The 16,007-nt window shown below is 48.9% G+C and overlaps 1 pseudogene; it reads right to left on the minus strand.

Annotated features, from left to right (window-relative positions):
• Positions 1–11,159: 11,159 nt before the first annotated feature.
• On the minus strand, positions 11,160–13,922 carry LOC144937057 (cytochrome P450 1B1 pseudogene; annotated as a pseudogene).
• Between the last annotated feature and the right edge of the window lie 2,085 nt (positions 13,923–16,007).

The following is a 16,007-nucleotide window of genomic DNA, read 5'->3' on the forward strand; positions in this document are numbered from 1 at the left end:
TCAAGAGACCCGGATAGCCTCGTTTGCACGAGCGACCTGGGTTATCAAAATTATGAAACATAAATCAGTTCAAAACACAACTGCGTCACGTGGGAAAATCGAAAATAGTGCACAAACATAAATCAGTGTTGAGAAATAAATTGCCTGTAGTGGAAGTCGGTTCAGACAGATTACTTTGTGTGTCTGTACGATGAACTTTTGTCACACCCTACGTAGCAAACTTTCAGACTGATCATAGCGCAAGTACAAAATTCAGTTATGCAAACATTGAACAGATAGGTATATTGTGGCTATTGTGCTAATACATAAACAGGTACGGGTATAAGTTACACGCTATTGCGAGTGGAGTTCCAATAAATAATTGACAGCTTAGCATAAAATTGTGATTTAGATGGGACAGCAACCAAGGACAATGTTTTAAAGAGATGCCATTTAAGGTTTTTGGGCATTTTAATAGTTCATGATTGAGAATCTTGGTCCTGAACTACACGTTGGATGGGTAGAGGACTGAGTTCATTGTGTATGAATTAAAAATGAAATTGGCTCAGTGAATCTCCCTCTGAGTTGAAAGGGGCGATATCCGGTCTTGGAGTAAAGATCGCAGTGATTAGTGGAGTAGTTTGTAAGATAAAGTGTAAGGCGGAATGAAAGATAGAATGTAGCCAATACAAAGTGGTTTTAGTGGTAGATGTGTGTATGATGGCAGCATAGTCGAGGAGAGGAGTAAAATCAAATGTCCGTGTATGAGATGAGAACATAGAATTCGTTTTTATGCAAAGCCCGTATGTTGATGCTAAACTTTTTTTAACTCAAATTTAGATTTGAGGTGTGAAGTTGAGATGATAATCGAGACAGATTTGGGTGGGAGAGTGACCACATGCTTACTGATAAAGACAACATAGGACAAATGATTTGACGATTCTGCTTTGGCAGTAGTCCACAAGCGCAAATAATAATAAAACGCTCAACATTTATCAAAGTGTATAATGTCGATCGATCAATCTGCAGGTGACGTTTCGGACAATGACAGTTCTTCCTAGAACATAAAAAAGTGTGCTATGAAGAAGAGCCATGAAGAAGAGCTATGAAGAAGGGCCATTTCCCAACACGTCACCTGTTATTTAAGAGTACTTTCTTTTTTCGGTTTGGAGCCAATGTTGAGTTTCTTTCAGTACAGGACAGGACGCATGAAGCTACAGCGCCTCCTGCAGGCGTTGGCTGGGATAGACGGAGTACAAATATATTGTGCGGTCGAGTTTCAGTATCTGCGATATACATAAAGACCTGAATCTGTGAGTTTCAAAACCGCTAGGATACTTCCCGAGAAGAATGAAAGCTATTTGGTACACATGTAGCTTTTAGGACACCAACAACAGGACACATCTGAAAATCCGAGATTTTTCATTTAAGCCCCCCAGATCTCGATTTTCAGTGTCCCATAAACACGTTTTGTGCGTGTCATTCAGAATACGTTCAAAATATGATTGCGTTTTTTTTTTCGTTTGATAGAGCGTTAAATGGTAGATACAATGAAAGCGAGAACCATTGTTCTATATTTTATTATTTTTGAGATATTTCGGATCAAGCGGTTTTGAACAGAAGAATATGTGTTTTATGATGTTCAAATCTGAATAATTCAAAAACGGTAAAAGATAGGAGCTTATCCTAATCGAGTATTAAGTTAATTAGTTTTTTGTTCTTTCTAATAGAAAAGAACAGAATCTTTAAATTGAGCTGTTTCCGATGGGTACGTGTTTAAATATAGTTGAATCCAGTTGTCAACACTTTTTGCTTTTTTTGTGGAAAAATACTAAATGTTGGAGCAGTTGTTAGTGTCTGATCTTCGATAAAAAAAAACAGTAAAAAATCACATCAGCTTAATTATGGTATTTTTTCAAAACTTTGCCTGGCCTCGTGTCTGTCGGTGGCTGTCATCTGGGGCAGGCCATCCAGCGCCAGCAAAATTGTGGGGGTTGGGGGGGTGTCTCTATTTAAAATACAGACGTCGTGTCCATACTGTATCTACATCGGTGAAACAAACATTCACTATTTAGAATTGCAGTTACACTACCAGCCATTCCTGGTACGTTGGCGTTTTTATTATACTTTGATCAACAACAACACAAAACGTACAGCACAGCGGAGCCAATGGCACGGTGGTTATAGCACGGCGACCTATCCAGCAATGATCAGCACGGCAACGCTACGGTAAAACAACAACAACCTCCATGACCGACAACAGCGTCTCAGTCAATTTACAGCAAATTAAAACATGCTGTAGATGTCGTCGTTTTGTTAAACGATTAATCACAACAGTGCTTATGACCAAATCACCTGGAATGCATCGATCATTGTGATAGCTGGGAAGCTCAGGCAGGTTGAGCCTGGGTTGTACTTGAATGGGTGACCACGATGCATTTCAGGTTGCTATAGGCTGCTGCTGCTGCAGGGCAACGTTGCTGTGGACAGCAGAGGCCAGTGCAGGAGGGTACATGTTTTGTATGCTCATAGATGTCCACGTCTATGCTCCCCACCTTTACAAACCCACATTGACCGGTGTGGTGAAGCATGGTCAAATATAACCCCACAACCCACAAGGCAAGTTGATTGACACAAAGCTGCACATGTATAATCGTTAAGCACTTTAAAATATCAAACTAAATGCCTAGGTACACGTATACATGCTCGTTAATTGACAAAAACATCTTAATATACAGAGGATCGCAGAGCTCGGGCGATTGTTGGCGCCAGCTTTGCCGCCTGGCTGCCTTCAGGCTTGTCTCTGGTTCCTCAGTGACAGTGAGAAATTAAAATGTTCACGAATTCCGACGCTGTTTGTAAAATAAAACATACACATTATTCTTTATAGGGGAACACAAACTAATTAACTGATTACTAACCTAGTATATAATTACAATAACACACATTGCAACTAATTACTAATCTACAACTCATTACTAATCATAACAATTGACTCATTACTAACCTAGTATATAATTACAATACCCCCCTCCGCCTCAAATCACTGCACCTGAATCAGTTAAATGATGACGTCACCCTGCTGCCGCTCTATTGAAGACCGGGGGAGCAAGTGGAGGGCTTCACCAACCTGGCAAATCGCCCGATGATGCTGGATGTAATTACCAGCGAAACGTCGTACTACTCAAAAATGGTAAATGTTGTGGATTCACTCTTCAACACACTAGTGGGTTAAAGTAGTGAACTGTTTGTCAACGTGACACATTTCTTACTGATTGGCCGTATCGGGTGGTTGAGGGTTACGACACATTTATAAATAACGCGATCTAACCCAAAAACGTTTAATATGAATATACATTATTCTCTGTTTGTCGACTGCAAATATATTGAAATAATACGTTTATCTTTGATCCTTAACGTGATTTCCATGCAAGCATTGGCACAACAACTACCAACCCAAAGGGTCACATTCATGGCAACGAGAACAAAGCAGAAGCCGATCTGTTGGGGATGAATCATCCACACGCACACACCCGCAGCCTCAGCAGCCGGGTGGCCGGGCCTTGGCGTGACTGGCTCGGCCAGGCACGCATCCGTTTCGGAAATGAATAATTTGCCTTAATGAGTCCTCTTAATTCACAGCCGCTATTAAATCAAAGCCATTGGCCGATGCCAGATGGTCAGAAATGCAGAAATACAGTCGCCCTGCAGGTGAAGTGTCTGTGTCTATTCATCGCGTGTGGCGCGCACAGGCGCTAAGTCGATCGAAATGTGCATCATGCCGTGATGCTAAAGGCATCCCCTGGAGGCCGAGACAAAACGCATTGCAGTTAAGACTTGTGCGGCCGTGTTTTGTTTTTGGCTGCACTGGGATGTCCTGCAAACCCGGTGGTAACCACCCCCGCGTGCGGGCCACGTGGGTTATGTGACCATACTTCACCACGCCGATTAGTGCGGGTTGGTGAAGATGGGGAGCACAGACATCGCGGCAGAGTGCAGTACAACACTGGGTTATGTCGCATCGCCCTCTACTGATGCTGTAAAATGAGTCCCACGCAGGTAGCTGTGTTGTGGTCTGGTATGTGAGCGTTATGTTGAATAAAATACCCCTCAGGGCATGGCTTGCAGGGCAGTAGTTGAAACATTCCACCTTCACTTCAATTTGCCACCACTGATGAGTAAAGTATTTCAACTATGATGATGATGATGATGCTCTCAGGTTAGGCTGTGCTTAGTTGTTGAAAAGTTGACAGCGAAGTGAATAAAATGAACCCTTTTAATGAAGGTATACCCCTGCTAAATTCTATCTATCCCCTTAAATTGCAAGAAACATTGTCATTCGTGAATGGGCGACATGGTGGTTTCACCATACAGTACTTCACACAAGCTGAGCGGTGTGGGTTGATTAAAGAAGGTGGCCGAGGCCTGTTTCAGATATTCACTTGGCACTGGAGGTTGCCGTGGCTGACCGTGCAGGATGAAGCAGCTTTGACTCTCAGCCGTGCGGGCCGAGCTGTTAGTAACATCGACGCAAGCACGCGTCGCTCGGCTTCAAACTAAGCGGCTTCGGCCCCTTGATGATGATGATGATGATAATGACGATGATTGCAAAGCAGAACGGCACTTTTTGTAATTGCGCTGAATAAACACGGCGATTGGACGGATCACGTGGTCTGCAGACGGCACGCGAGCACCACGTGGGTCCAGTTAAGCTGACAACCTCGACTGAGACCCCCTCGACTCGCATTGCTTCAAGTGCTTCATGCAGATACCTGGTGCAGCGTCAATTTAAGAGCGATCCAGAAGGTCGCCAGATAACTGTCAACGGTGGGATCTTTGTCACGATGATGTTGAGGGTTTCTTTCAGTTTTATTTTGGCACGGGTAAAACCAATTGGGAAATAATGCTCGAAGGTTCTGGAAGGGGGCGTGACCGGGGGCGTGGCCGGAGGCGGGGCTTGGCCGCGCCAGGGTGTATATAAGGGGGACCTCGGTGCTGTTGCGGGTCCTGGCTGCGTCGCTGCTCGCCGTCATCTCTCTTCGTCGTCCGGCCACGTGGCCGATCTTCTGCAAGGCTCTCATCTTCGCCGTCGCTGCGCTAGTCACACAGCTGTGTAGTTGGACGCCGACGATTGGGTTGTGTAGAAGGGTCGGCTCTGTGTAGCGACGTAGAACGTCGCAGAGATGTATCGCCCAGTGTTGTGCTTAAAGTGTGAGAATACATAAGAAGCCTTCTCCACGATGTGTCTCGGAAGTCGATCACTCCCACGTGTAAACAGGCTCGCGATGTGAAACACTGATCTGGGCTTCCAGCATGGCATGCTCCGTGCAGGTTATATAAGCACTGCACGTGAGTGCGTGACACCTGCTATACATTTGGTGCTGTCTGTGATAGGAGGAGAAGATGACGTCGTAAGAAAACAACCTCGCACTGGGCCAGGCATTTGCCCGAGGCGTATCAATGCACGCACATGTTTACTGTAGATAAGTATTTAAAACATGTTATTTACAGGGTGGTCTACATATTTTGTGACCTCCCCATTAATTGACCCTTAACATTTTTTTCTTTGCATAATCATTTTTGTTTTAAAATATTAAGTTTTAGATTATTAAATGGCGGTCACAAGACATCTGGACCAAGCTGTACAATATGGCAATGGAATGAACATATTTGATGGAAATATTTGTATCATCATGACCACCCATGATCAATCGATTGCTGGACGAAAGCCTCCCCAAGTAGTCGCTGCGGGTTATGGCAAGGGGCTGATCATACTGGAGCACTCTGTTCAGTACGGGTTGGTGAAGGGTACACACTTTGTCTCACCTATCACTGCACATCTGAGTGGTATAAGTGCCCTATTCGGGATAACTTTTCAGGTCTAATGCGTGCTACTGAGGTCTTCAAGACAGTACCGTCTTTTGGGAATTCGAATTGTGCGTACAAGTACTGTATTGTGGGAGGGGGGCACATTGCAATGTACAAGATTAAACGATTAAACTATTTTTATTTTACCAGGTAAGGGTCAGTGAGCTTCATAGCTCTTTTACAGAAGTGACCTGGCCACAAATGACAGTGCAACAAAGTGGCTTGTTGTATGACAATTTATCAAGGGCCAAATACTCTAAACGCGTGACGTTTTTAATGTACAGGTAAAAACCGGAGAACCCGGAGAAAAATCCATGCAGCCACGGGGTGAACATGCAAACTTCAAATATACAGCAGGCGTCAGGGTCAGGATCGAACCCGCGACCTCCTGTGTACCAGGCGAGGCAGTTAACATCTCCTAGCCACCGTATTTTGTGCCTGTACAAAAATGTGACTTATTGTCCATTTTCCTGTAGATTAAAATTGGAAGAAGAAGAAACAATTATGAGGAGAATAATAACAATATTGCACTGGACTTTATAATCTCAAGCTTTAGTGATGTATATTTAAAAATACATGCTTCCGTCACCATAAAGCGTTAAAATATTTAAAAGCTTTTAAAAAGGAGTCTGTAAAATGGACACAGAGGCACCCAAAGAGAGAAATTAGAAATCAAATTGACTTGATTTCCGTGGGCAAGCCCAAGATTGTTAAATATGTCCTCAGCAAATTCAAGATTAAGAAGTGATCATGGAGTGGTCTGATGCAAGTTTCATTTCGACATTTCCAAAGCGAGGACGGAGCTAATTACAGTCGAGAACAAGGCAGTATGACGTCAAAGATCTCGTTCAACCGATAAGGGAATTGAAAACGATTCTAAGCAACCGATTCATATCCCGAGAGAACACAAATGTTGAAATCGATGCCACCACTTTAAAAACATTTTTTTTATTGATATAGATAGGATAGTCACTCTATCTTGACATATATGATTTGTAAACATGTTGTAAGTGAATTGGCTTCGATAAGTGTAAATATTATGATGGTTTGATGTATATGAAAGCGTTATGAAATGGCTTTGTAAGACTCTAAAACAGTGAGCCTGGATACAGCCTTGAAGGGTGCTCATGCTGCTCGCGGCTATTGATGTGGTGAGTACAATGCTGCCGTGAATTAAGAGAAAGGGAAATGTTAGAAGAAAATACTCTTTCACTTTCTGAGATTGAAATGTATTATTTAATCAAATGGTAATAGAGGCACCTCTGGTAGAGTGTGTACAATACCCTGAACAAGTTTCCTAATAGGCCTACATGGAGTGTGAGATACATTGCTAAGTTTATAGAAACAGAAAATACGTAATGTTATATTAAAGTACTGTGGGTGAATACATGTGAGATTATTTGGTTTGTAATTGTTCCATAGCAACTTAGAGATTACTGATAGCATTTTGTGTGTGGTTATCGACATGTGTATACATAGTGTATGCTGTGTTGTATTGCTTTGTCACTGAGAGAGTGAGACGTCACCATATGCAAGCCATTGGCAGAGCGCGCTCATGAGCAGTGAGCCGAACAGGCATTCGATAAATGTGTGGCATCTGGAATTGACCCCAGCTCCTCGTTCTAGAAATGCTCCACACACACACACAGACACATACAGATACACACACAGATGCACGAACACAGACACACACAAATAGACACACGAACACAGACACACACACAGACACACGAACACAGACACACACACACAGACACACACACAGACACACACACAGACAACACAAAGACACACACACACAGACACACACACAGACACACACAAACACACACGAACACAGACACACACACAGGTACGAACGGGTCTGCAGGAGGGCACCGTGTGCCCTTCTGATGCGTTTAATGGCTCTGCTGTTCAAAGCCCCACGCGTATAGCGAGAGTCAAGACAGTCTCAGACGCTGCGCCGTGTGGCTGGCCCGCCGTGTGGCTGGCCCAGGCACTTTGAAAGCAAAATGAGTCGCAGGTGTTGCGTGTGGACGCGGCACGCACGGCTGACGTAACTCACGGGGCCATGTGGTGCGTGGTGATGTGTGGTGGTGGGTGGTGGTGGGTGGTGTGTGGTGGTGGTGGTGGGTTGGCGTCTTGGGTGGTGTGGGGTGGGATGTGTAGAGGTGGGCGGTGTGGTGGGTGGTGATGTGGTGGTGGTGGTGATGCGGTGGTGGTGGGTGGTGATGTGGTGGTGGTGGGTGGTGATGTGGTGGTGGGTGGTGGTGGGTTGGCGTCTTGGGTGGTGTGGGGTGGGATGTGTAGAGGTGGGCGGTGTGGTGGGTGGTGATGTGGTGGTGGTGGTGATGTGGTGGTGGTGGTGATGCGGTGGTGGTGATCAATTCTGAGTGTGATGAGTGGTGGAAGAACTAGTTCTATAATCATAGAACCGCTTCGTAATGTTAAACAGAGAAGCACAATCTTGACTTATGGACTGCGTAGGTGGTTTATGTTTAAAGAACAATCAATGTGCCCAGTGGAACGTGATCACTAAACAACAACCTTGCAGAGAGTATGTGATTAACCGTCCACTGTTGACAGCCCTTGTTCAATCCACTGCTGGATGAATGCTTCCTCACACACCGCATTGGCAATGGGGTCACGAGCAGTGGTGGGGGGGGGGGCTGCGCTCTTCCTCAACGTGACCGCGCCGGTCAGTGCCGCTCGGTGAAGTTGCCGCGCCCTGGGCCGGTCAAGGTTGAGCCGCAACTCGCGACTCGTATTGACCTCTGACGCCTGGGTTCATGTCGCAGTGCGCTCGCTCCTGCGCCGCCGATAGTTACGGTGTTGAGGGCACCGCGGTGGCGAGGAGGCGCTCACGACCTCGCCTGCTCGGCACGAGGGTCGAGGGTTCGATCCCTACCCTGAAGCCTGCTGCTGTATACTTGGAGTTTGCGTGTCTTTCTCTTTCCCCGTGGTCGCGTTAATTTTTTTTCCGGGTCCTCCGGTTTTCCCCTCCACATTTAGAAACATTACGCGTTAGAGAATGTGGCTGCTATAAATGTCCACGTGACAAGCCACTTCGTCGAGCTGTCATTTGTGGCCAAATCGCTTCTGAAAAAAGCTACACAGCTCAGTGTGGGCCTTACCTGGCAAAATAAGAAAATAGTTATAAAAAACTTTCAGGTGACTAAAGGTAACATAAATGAAAGTAAACTATTCTTCCAAAATAAACACGAACTACACATGCTGAACTCCCCACCATGGGCCCCGAAGTTCACGTGGCGTTCCCTTCACCGCATATGCCGTCCCCTGTTATGATGTCACGCAAACTCAAGCTGTGCAGAAACGTTGCCATGCATAACATTGCGAGTTACACGTGAATGTCATACCCAATTCACATTCCTGTGCATTGTAGAACATACAACTGCCGGTGCGCTAAACATCTTTTCAACCAATTCATTTGGCACAATCATAACAATCAATATCGTGTACTGTGTAGCCAATGGCTTGATGGTGCACGACCCGGGGCGAGAAGGGGGTCTGCGTATTGTCCCTTGCTCCGAACAGAAGACGAACAAGGTACGCACACTCTTCCCTGTGCAGGCGTGCAGTATATTATCCGTGAGCTGTGTGCGTTAATCTTTTGTTAACGCCTCTTCGAACTGTGTGGGCATCAAAACACATGCCAGTCTTTGGTGATGCTGCGTTGGCAGTGGCGCACAAGCACAATAAACAACAACAACAAAACTCACTCATCAACAATACTGCCTTATAAATATATATAATTGGCGATGTTTCGGGCAACATGGCCCTTCATAGCACAGAAGGGACATTGCCTGAAACGTCGCCGATATTGTTTTTTTTTAAAGGCGGCGTTGTTGACGACTGGGTTCGGGTTTTCTTTTGTGGAGACATTTATTCAATGAAATTTCCAATTCTAAAGAGATATCACATGATAGTAGGGTTCATTGAAATGTTTTTTTATTTGTGTATAATTATGGATGGATCAGTGGCGCAGTCGTTGTTAGTACACGGCACTGTGGACCCGGCATGAAACCCGAGTTCGATTCCAAGCCACGGCTAACACACAGTGAGGCTCTGTCACTCATATCACTCGCCGTTGATGTTAGCCGGGAATCCAACTCAGGTCGACAGATTCACAGCTCAGTGGCCAAGCCACTGCACTCCACATCAGCCCTCCCCTAAATGCCTATCATCGCGATATAAGATTATTGGAATTGATGACGGTGATGTGAAGGTTGTGTTTGAGATCATTTAAATGTGTGTTTATTATGATAGCTATATCGCCTAACAGTCGTTTCGAATTTCTAACAATTATGTTTAGCAAGTGTACAGGCTTCTGCTATCAATGCTGCACCACTCGTTAAATTTAGGTTCTGATCAATAAACCATTCAATTACAAGCTAATTATTGCAAAGCCACTCGTGTAGTCTGCATGTCAGTGCAGTCTAAACTCGCACTGCCTCCAGGCGGGCGATTCCACAGTGACGGCATTCCAAGCGCACGAGCGGTGGACACTGTGGGCCGCTCCATCGCAGCAGAACTCCGGCTCGTGAGCACGACACGCCGGGCCCGATTTAGATGTTGTCGGCCTCACCTGTAGCCCCTGGACCCTGGGCTACAAGTGAGGCCCCCAGTAATATTTTAAAAAGGAAAACAAAGTTAAAGAAACATTTAAAATAGTAGTTTTTTACAAGGCTAACAACAAATAAAAGTCAGCATTCACAAAACGAAATCACTTTTCACTTCATCTCTGGAGAGCCCCCAGCTGGCCCTGGCTACAGGAATGCATTCGCGGCGATGGGCACAAATACACTGTCTATACTGTATATATATAAAATACTACACTCACTGTGCAAGAACACGGATAAACTATAGAAATCCAAATGAGGCATAAATTACATTTAGTTTTGATCATTAGTCTGTGCCCCCTTGCTGTAATTCCGTTACCGCGGAGCTGATCACAACAGCCCTTTAATGTTTTGATGACGACCGCTTGTGTTGCGATCGAAACGTCGTAGTTTATTTATTTATTTTCTTTGAACCTATCTACGTGATTTTACAGAAAGACCCAAAGAATATCCTCTAATAAAAACCACTGCCGGGTGAGCGCGGCAATTCACACAGCTAGTGGGGATTTGTTCGGCTAAGTAGATGGTTAGCAGAGGTGTGGACTCGAGTCATGTGACTTGGACTCGAGTCAGACTCGAGTCATGAATTTGATGACTTGCGACTCGACTTGGACTTGCATAACAATGACTTTGTCCCACCTCTGAGATGTGGACTCGAGTCATGTGACTTGGACTCGAGTCAGACTCGAGTCATGAATTTGATGACTTGCGACTCGACTTGGACTTGCATAACAATGACTTTGTCCCACCTCTGATGGTTAGTTGGTGAGGGTTAGGGTCTGAGCTTCGTCACAGTGGCGAGTTAGCTAGACTTCGGGATAAGGGTCCAATGGAAGGGAGAGTCATCTATTGGCTGGTTGGCTAGTTGGTTAAACCATTGAGAGTGCTCGTATGAGTGGCGAGTTAAGGTGAGATTAATTGAGAATGCTTGCACACGTGGCTTATTGCCGAGATAGTTAAAGTTTCGCCAGGAACGAGAGTCTGGTTAGCTGGTCATAGGCAGAGGTATAGCGCTCGCATCTGCTTTGCTATTGCGCCCCACCACCACAAGGACCGTCTTCGACCCCTCCGACCCGTGCCACTGACACCCCTAGGGGCCTCTGTAGCTCATCACCTCCCCACTCCTGTGCCGTGTCCCGGCCCCGTGGCGAGTTCACGGCCGCGGCGCACAGGCGGGGCCGAGGGGTTCGCCCCTGGGCACCAGGGCCACCGTGAAGGGCTTCGGCTTCAGCGTGAGGCCGCCGCACACCGCCTCGGTGCCGGGCGGGCCGCGTCCGGGCGGCGTGACAAAGTCCACCTGGTGGAGCATCACGGCGGTGAAGAGGAAGAGCTCGAGCCTGGACAGCTGCTCGCCGATGCAGCGTCTCCTGCCCGCCGAGAAGATCATGACCCTGCGCGCCAGGTCCCTGTCGAGCACGGCTCCCTCGGCGTCGAGGAAGCGCGCGGGGCGGAACGCGTGCGGCTCTTGGAACACGCCGGGGTCGTGGTTGACCGACCACTGGTTCACGAAGACCACGGTGTCCCTGGGGATGGCGTAGCCCGCCAGCCGCGTGTCCCGCGTGGTGGCGTGCGGGATGGTGACGGGCACGAAGCTGCTGTAGCGCAGCACCTCGCACACGAACGCCTCCGTGCGGGGCATTCGCGCGCGGTCAGCCGCAGAGGGCAGCCGCGCCCTCCCCACCACGCGGTCCACCTCAGCCTGCACCCGCGCCTGCTCCTCCGGGTGGCGCACGGCGAGGAGGATGAGCCACTGGAGGCCCGTGGACAGGGTGTCTTGGCTGGCCCCGAACACATCGCACAGCGTGGCCTCCACGTGGCTCGCACCCAGCCGAGGGCATCCCCCTCCTCCTCCTCGTCCACCGCCTGCTGCTTCTCCACCTTCTCCGTCTCCTGCTGCTGCTTCTATTGCCGCTCCTCCTCCTCCTGCCCCCGCTCCCCCATCGACGTGCGCAATGAGCGCGCCCATCATGTCGCGCACGGAGCGAGTCCCGGCCCCCGCCGCCGCCGACACGGCGCTCCTGCGCTGCCTCACCTTGTCGCGCACGAACTCGGAGAGGTCCTCGTTGGCGCGCCTGAAGCCATCGAAGGCTGCGCGCACCGGGTTGGGGAAGCGCAGCAGCCAGGGCATCGCGTCCACCACGCTGCCGGCGCCCACCGCGCGCCCGAAGCGCTCGTTCCGATCCAGGAGCTCGCAGAATTCGGCGTCGTCGTGCCCGTAGCGGCGGCCGAAGCACAACGCGGACGTCACGTTGGCCACGGCCACCACGAGGGCCTGGGCCGGGTCCACGGAGCCCGCGGAGGAGCGGCGGCACGAGGCCGTCATCACGCGCAGGAGCTCGGCCGCTTCCATCACGACGTGGCCTTCGAGCGCGCGGCGCGCGTCCGTGCCGCCCGTGGAGAACGCGCGCAGCGTCGACTGAGCGAGCCGTCGCTGCAGCCTCCAGAGCTCGCAGTAGCCCCCGAAGGCCACGCTGTGGCCTCCGGACACCATGGAGAAGGATCGGAAGGCCGGGCGGCCCGCGAACTCGGAGCCCCGGCACACCAGCGCCTCTCGCACGAGGCTGTCGCCGTTGAGCACCACCACGTCCCTGCTGCCCAAGCGGATGCGGAATAGGGGCCCGTACGTGGAGGCCATGCGCTGGAAGGTCAGGTGGGGCATGGGCCCCAGCTGGAGCGAGTTCCCCACGATGGGCCACGGCGTGGGACCAGGGAGAGTGCGCAGAGAGTGGAGCGGCGCTGCTGCCGCTGCCGCCGGTGAAGATGCTGCTGCTGGTGATGATGGGGAATGTGCAGGCAACTGAGATAGGGTAGATGCTGGAAATGATGGTGGTGGTGGTAAATGAGATGATTGAATAGGAAACTGAGTGGATGTTGAAATAAATGATGCGGTCGATGTTGGAGTACGTGACGGATCCACTGAAAGAATAGATAGAGTCGATTGCATAGACGTCGATGACGATAATGATGTAGTAGTCGTAGTGGTCGGAATATCAGACGACGAGTGAGGGTCAAAGAGCTTTGAGGCGCGCGAGGAGCTGAGCGCGGCATCCCGGGGAAGGCGCTGTGCGTGTCGAGCCGCCTCCAGGAGGTCGGCGCGCCTCCGAGACGAGCGGCAGCTCTCGACGAGAGCCGCCAGAGAGATGAGAACGGCGATGATCAAAGCGACCGCTGCCGGGGGAGCAGACACGGCCAGGACCTGGAGACGAAGCCCCGTGGCGACCGCCGGCAACACCTCCGCGTTGTTGGGAGACGGCGGCGACGAGTTGACGTCGTGGCTGGAGGTCTTCATGGTGTCGGGTGACACTGACGCGCACCACCCACGAAGGCCACCCCAACCAAACTGCCGACAAGAAGAAGAACAGAAATGTGGGACCTGCAGCAGCGATATATCAGCAGCTCTGGGCGCAGGATGGATGGAGGTTGGTTCCGTCTCGGGGTGGGTGGCGAGTGGGGGAGGCGTGTGTTGAGGCGCTGAGATATGGGTTGGGTGGTAGTGGTGAAATTTTGGCTGGGTGGATGTTGTTGTGTGCGTGTGTGTGTTTGGATGTAAACCGTGGCCGCAGAATGTAATAGGTGATCGCTCACGGCAGTAGCACCGTTCTTCCACGTACGACTTTACATGCGTAAAAAAATCCTCACAATCGTCAATAACGGTCCTTTAAAGGAAGGCTTTCTCATAGGCAACGTTTCGGACAATTGCGCATCAAGGTGAAACGTCGACTATTTTTTTTTAAAGACCAAAGTGTTATTGACGAACGTGTTGAGTTATTTTGGTTTTGTTAATTGTCCTTGTACACCATTGGCAACGTAGCAGTAGCATCGTCAAATTATGTGTGATATTATATGATTAGAGGTTCATGTGCAACTCCGATTAGCGCGGGTGGATACGTACCGTGCGAAATAAGTTCAACATACAACTGTTGAATGCACACCTCTAACAGCCAAATATGGCCACAAATAAAACCCACTAATATATACATCAATGTATTTTAAATGGTCCAAAGGTATTCATTGGACATAGCGTAGAGAACGCTGCTGAATCGTGTTTATTTTTGACAAGGGGAAAAGGCGGTACAGTATACATGTGTTACTTGGTTGTATGCACGCGCTGGAAATAGGTTCAACATGAGCATACTAAAATTATTTTACAAAAATAAAAAGGGGTTTCACCATTTAACCCTTTGTGGCAATTGCCAGAAAGGGTGAAACCTCTTATTTTTCATCATTTTTGATCATTGCAAGGTCCCATAGGTTGCACGGTAAGATAGTCACATCTGCTATTCAAAGATCTCCAAAGAACAGCCATTCCCCGAAACGTTCGCATATTTTATACTTTCCTTCTTTATAAGGCAGTGATAATGACGAATATTTGCTTTAACGTGTTTAAAATAAATATATCATTGGGGTTTGTGCACGACTGCCAACGCAGTCCATAATTTCCGCCAAAGCGCTGTGCAGTGTTTGTGTTTCACATCAGCCGGCATGCGCCCCATCGCATCAGACCTCGGGAGCTCAGCCGAGTGAGTCCAGGCAAGCCTCTCCTTGGCTGCTCAATGCTTGGACGGACGACCACCGACCGTGGGTGAAACAGGTGACACGTGGCAGGCGGCTCGGCATTCGTGTCCGCCAGCAGCGACATCGCCGTGCTCCGCCGTGCGCGCCTCCCCACGTCCACGCTCGCCGCTGGCTTCAGCCTCCCGCACGGCTGCACTGACCTTCGCCGCCGTCGTGGTGGCTATAAACGAGGTTATTTCACGTTACCAGGTAAGGTCCTCTGAGCTATATCTATCTTCTTCACGAAGCTGCATGGCCACAAATGATAGCTCGACGAAGTGGCTTATCACGTGGAACTTGAGAGCGGCAAAATCCTCTCTAAACGCACGATTCTAAATGTGGAGGGAAAAAGCGGAGGACCCGGAGAAAAATCCACGCGACCACGGGGAGAGAGACACGCAAACTCCAAATATACAGCAGGCTTCGTCAGGGTCGGGATCGACCCACGACCTCCTGTATACCAGGCGAGATAACAGATGACGTTTCGGGCAGTGGCCCTTCTTCATATTTTATCAACATTAACCTCGACACATAACAGTTATCCCACCCCCATACAAGCACGTCTCTCATCCACAGCGACCAACGTGCCTCGCCTTGCCATTACCCCCTTCCCACGCTGTTCCTAGTGCCTAGACACTCGCTTGCTAACCACGTCGTGTGCGGCTGTCACGGGCGTCATGTGACCAGTAGCCCCATCACGTTGGTCAGCGCGAGTCGGTGCAGCGGAGAAGCGCAGAAGAGTCAGCGCAGACGCACCGGACAATGGGAGTTGATGCACTGCCCTCTACCGCCCACCGCCACTAATACCAACCAGTGCCGGATGAGCGAGTGCGGGGCCTCGAGCATGATGTTATCAAGGGGCCCTATAAAACAAAAACACGTAAATATGAAAACACGAAGTTGTTTTACTTGCACAGTAAAGTAATTGTATTTTTTCATTTTCTACACAGCCAGATAATACGACAA

This window comes from Lampetra fluviatilis, chromosome 18 (genome assembly GCF_964198595.1).
Source record: "Lampetra fluviatilis chromosome 18, kcLamFluv1.1, whole genome shotgun sequence".
Taxonomy (NCBI): Eukaryota; Metazoa; Chordata; class Hyperoartia; order Petromyzontiformes; family Petromyzontidae; genus Lampetra; species Lampetra fluviatilis.